At 40.4% G+C, this 5,267-nt stretch overlaps 1 long non-coding RNA gene across 2 annotated transcripts; it reads left to right on the top strand.

Annotated features, from left to right (window-relative positions):
- The first annotated feature begins 322 nt into the window (after positions 1-322).
- Positions 323-4,940, top strand: LOC137012048 (uncharacterized). 2 transcript variants are annotated; one of them, XR_010893534.1, is made up of 4 exons: positions 323-618; positions 757-877; positions 1,943-2,022; positions 4,818-4,934. It is a non-coding gene; the product is annotated as an uncharacterized lncRNA (long non-coding RNA). The 2 variants fall into 2 exon arrangements; XR_010893535.1 differs by lacking the exon at positions 1,943-2,022 and having other exon boundaries at positions 4,818-4,940.
- Positions 4,941-5,267: the final 327 nt, after the last annotated feature.

The following is a 5,267-nucleotide window of genomic DNA, read 5'->3' as shown; positions in this document are numbered from 1 at the left end:
ATTGCTTCGTTATATTTGATTGGAGTATTTATGTGATATTAAAGTTAGCTAATGATTACTTAAATCGTTAGCAAGCAAACACATAGGTAAGGCTATTTGAATTTAAGTTATCATTTCAACTTTTGCTATCTCTGGATTTTCAGGATTTTATTTTAAAAAAAATATGAATGTTTATGTAGAAGATTTGTAGTTTGTGTAGGCTACAATGATTAAGTGACCGGACATAGTAATTTGCTATGTTCGCGCTGTTTACATTTTTCTTATGATACGGCCAGTAGATCAAGACTGATTAGTTCATTGTTTTTAACTATTTTATGTAATATCTCGTGAATAACGTTGATTAGTTCACCTCCGAGTCTTTTGAACCGAGTCTCTTTCGTTCATTCACGTCACGTGACGGCATACATTCAGTTAACGTTAGTTTGGTTTTACTTAAGTAACATGATATACAGTTAAGTCCCATGTAGCCCAGTTAAACTGTAAATCCAGTGGTCAATAATACTGAAGTGATACATTGTCTGTCTCCTCAATGTAGATCCTCCTGCTGTAAAAACCAGCATTGACCAGCATGAATTCCCTTTCACTCACTGTTTCCCAACCTGCAGTCGGTTCAGCACGGTACTGTAGACAAGTGTTTTTACTTATGCTTTATTATGGCATAACAGTAAAATAAAATTATGACTATAATTCAATTGGACATTCATCTATGTATTCATTGTACATTATACTGCACTAACTAGTTTTATTACTTGTCAGAAACATCAGGCTCACAGCAACAGATTAAGAAGAATCCTGCATCAAAAGATGACTTCAACTTGCATGTGAGACAGAGTGAGAAGAGAAAAAGAGGAATGAAGATGGACTGTCTAAGAAACCTGTAAGTCAGTTACACTGTCTATTTTGCTGTGTATTAATTTGTATTATACTACGAGGATGTTGAATGCTTGAATTAGAGCTACGATAACCGCAATACCGGCCATCACCGCACCGTTTCTATGGTAACCAAGAGCTCCTGAACTCATCAGATTCTTGCGGCTGCGGCTTGTTTGTAGTATCGGCGAAAAGAATTTCTTGAACATCTGCGAAAATGTTAAAGTATGTAAAATAGTGGCTGAACTTAAACATATCCTTTTATTAAAACTGGTGCTCTGCTGTGCCAAGGGACATTTCGAAACATTTCACCAGTTACTTTCGTTTACTGCATAGACCTTTATGTCCTATAAATGTGTCATATTCGTATTTGTGTGACAGTCCACGCAGCTTTCAGTGGGCAGGGCTATTGGCATTATTAATAAAGAAACATGAATGAATGAGAAAGTAAAGAGCAGGACGTGGTTGATATTAAAAATAAAATTAAATACTGGCAGGATGTTTCTATGCGCATACTCTGAGTGTAAGACGGACAAGCATTGAAGCCTCTGTTTGCGCGTCTAATTGGTCAAATACACCGTGTGAGCCAGAAAGTGAGCTAATGTATATCACACAAAAAAGCAAAGTGCAAACTATTCTCAAGAGACAAATTTCAGCATAACATGCTGATAACGGTAGGCTATCCTAACTGTCTTAATTTATTCCTTTATTTATTTTGTGGACCATAAATATAGTAAAACAAATGAGAAGAATAGTATTTCGTGTTAAACAGGTTGGTTTTTAAAATGCATCTAAGGGTGCTTTCACACTTGGTTCGATTGCCTGGACCGAACGCGAGTTCAATTGCTCTCCCCTCTCCCTGCGGCCACTGGACTGTGTTCACATTATATTATTTGGGTCCGAACCACGGTTCGTTTTCGTCATCAAACCAGCAGCTGTTGACTACGTTGCTTAATAACGATGGCACAGGAGAAGTCGGCAAAATGCATAACGTTGCTCTCCTCACCATTTTTGTTTTTGAACCGTAGGTTTTGTTCATAACGGAACTTGCATCTATCTCCCACGAATGTAGAATGCTGAAGGCGAGCAGAAATGAGAAAAGTTATGCTACAGCTCTCTGTTTGCAGCACGTCAGTCACGCTCGTCGGGAAAGTGAGTGAAACACACACACAAACACACATTTTTATCAAATAATACGGCATTAATAGCGGTTCACTTCCGCAGCTTGGTGCGTTTGCATTTATATCAGAAGCGAACTGTACCTGAGTTCACTTGAACCGCACCCCAGACCACCCTTTTTAAGCGGACTCGGGTACGGTTCGTGGGTGTCCGCAGTTACACACAGCACACAGTTACTCCTCGTGTTTGCTGGATAATGATATAATGATATTATATTTAATCCTCCAAAATCACTGTGCAATAATGAGTGTGTTAAGTGAATAAATGTAAACTCTATGAATGAAATGAGCGCAAATCAAATAGCTGTATTGCTGTTGCCTCTCCATGTGCCACAAATCAGCTTGGAAAGAATAAATCAACTGAAATACTTAGTGCTTTTTCCAGTTTAACGCATTAAAATATTTAACACAGTTAATGCAGCATATGTTTTTTATGTTTTGTTTGTTTCATCCTTTGGCTAGCATTACAATATATGATTACGCTCTTATTTCTGCGAATGCTTTTAAACCATTTAAGCGCACCAAAAGAGAAAAAGAGAACGCACTGTCTGTGAATGTCCTGTCACACACACGACGCACAGAAAGACATGCACCAGTATAGTGAGCATGGACGGCCCACCAGTATCGAGTTCTCTGTCATGCTTGAAGAAACAATAACACACACGATAATGTCAAAAATGTCCGTTTTGTTAAATATCACCAATGGAGCAGCCTTAAATGAGTTAAAGTCCCCGTGAACCGGAAGTGCAAACGTCTTTTCTCCAGTGTTGTGACATATTTCCAAGCGAAACAGAATATTGAATAGAGGGCAGAGTTTTAATTTAACGCTCCTCCTCTCCGTCTCTCGCTCATAGCAGACTAAGGGTTGGGGGGGGAGTGGTTTTATTTTATCAGAGAAGGAACACCATTTCAGACCAGAAGTAACATTTCAGATTTTGATTAAAGATTACCACGACAAACAATTTTTTTCGGTGTATTAACTTGCACGGATTAATTGTTCACCACAAGACTAGTAATATGCACTAACAAAGTAAGTAAGGTCAATTTTGATTTTATGACGTCTTGAAATGAAGTCTTAATTGAAAAGTAAATGAGTTGTGAGAAAGTGGACATCAGTAGCTGTATTAAGACCCGGGTATACTTCACTTTCCGCGGCCAGACGCATCTCACATGCAGTCTTGTCTGCGCATCTTTCAAAGTATACTCAACTACAGATGTGCGTGGATGACCGAGTTCAACACATGCAGTACAATTTAATTCACGAATCGTGCCATCAACGGGACTTCGCTGGGTAGGATCAGAGAATAAAAATAGTGCATCCACCATCCACCACACAGTCTTGAAATTTGGCCTGCACATGGACGAGGTATGCAGACGTCCGTGAGCCCTCCAGATGACGAACATTATGTCATGCAGACGGTGCACGAACGTGGCTTTAGTTTCAGTGAGACTGTCCTTATTTCATAAAAACATGCAATTAAAAAGTATTTAAAATATACTCTTTATGTTGTTTCTTTATGTTGTTTTTATTTTAGAGATTAACTGTGACATTATTACATAATAATATGTATTATTAAAAACTTGACTATAACATTACATTTAGATCTATTGCATTATATTTAGATAGTGGCATGAAAGGTTGCAACTTTGAATGTGTCAGGTATGGAAGGACGAGGACTCAAATGCAGGGAAGAGGGCTTTTATTTATAATAAAAAATAAAACAAAAACACAACAAAAACAACCCCGTGGGGGAAAACAGACTTGACTTGACTTGACTTGACTTGACTTGACTTGACTTGACTTGACTTGACTTGACTTGACAAAAGGAAACACCAGGAAAAATATGACAACGAACCAGCACAGGACTGCAAACACAAGGAGAATAAATAGGAGAGCAAACAAGGCAGGTAACAAGGGAGGACAGGTGGGGCAAATCAACCAATAATGAGGTAACAAGGTGGGCGGGGTCAAGACAATAGACGTGAGAGCACATGGCACAAAGAAACACATGACAAGCCATGTGCTCACACCAAAACAAAACAAAGACACAAGCACATGGCCAATGAAGACAAATCACAAGCCATGTGCTTACACAAGACGAGACATGAACACGTGACTATGAAAACTCATAAGCCACGTGTTCACACAAAACAAGACAACATGAGAGCACGCAGCCCGTGAAACACCGACTGCGTGCTGCACAAGACAACACCACAACATGAAAGCACGCGGCAGGTGGAAATCACCGCGTGCTACACAAAACATGAGACAAGAGCGCACGGCAAGTGAACATACACAAACCGTGCGCTCACAATAAAGACAGGACTGGGAGCGCGAGTGTCCGAATCCCGACACGAAACCGAAACCAAACTAGACACGAGTGCCGGGATCCGAACGCCACGCTCCCAACATGAAACAAGGCACGCAGACAAGAGAGCGCACAGCCCCGAGAACCCTCGAGACCGTACGCTCACACAAAAACCCGACAAGAACGGGAGTGTCAGAGCTCTGTCACAAAACCAAGAAATAAACAAGACTGAAGTGACAGAACCCTGACAGAATGAGCATTGTAGCTGATCACAGTCATGTTGAGTGTATGTAAGCAGTGATCTCATCATTGAAACTCGAATTCTGCTCACTAACAAATACGTTCATCATAACTAACAGTGCAAACACAATGTAAATAAGAGGTTTGTTGATTATAATGGGAGTTTTGGTGTGAGTTCAAAACTCAGTCAACATTTTGTCTGTCTCTTCCTTATCCCGAGGTTACCATAGTCAGCTGGATCCCCTCCAAATCCAGATCAGATGGTGGACCTGCATCTTGGCATGACCACGACGCAAGCCTAAATGTCAACGAAGACCATGTCAACTAGACAAGCCAGACAGATCCCCTGTGAGAACTTCGTTGACAGCCATCGGCAAAGATCCTCAGCAAAGACCACAAGAACCAGACAAGTCCTCTGCACAGACCCCTACGGCTAGCTTCAACTCTATGCCGGCGTGTTGTATCTTGATCTTCAAACTGATGGAACCATATGAAATATTCTAGATTATACCAATCCACAATCTGACTTGTGTTGCTGCCTGAATCACATCACACCATATTCGTTCATTGGCCAGAGGAGAACTGGTCCCTGACTGAGCCTGGTTTCTCCCAAGGTTTTTTTTTTCTTCTCCATTTGTGTAACCTGATGGATTTTGGGTTCCTTACCCCT

This window comes from Chanodichthys erythropterus, chromosome 22 (genome assembly GCF_024489055.1).
Source record: "Chanodichthys erythropterus isolate Z2021 chromosome 22, ASM2448905v1, whole genome shotgun sequence".
NCBI lineage: Eukaryota > Metazoa > Chordata > Actinopteri > Cypriniformes > Xenocyprididae > Chanodichthys > Chanodichthys erythropterus.
Note: the sequence above shows the minus strand (reverse complement) of the source record. Positions and strands in the feature narration are given on the sequence as shown.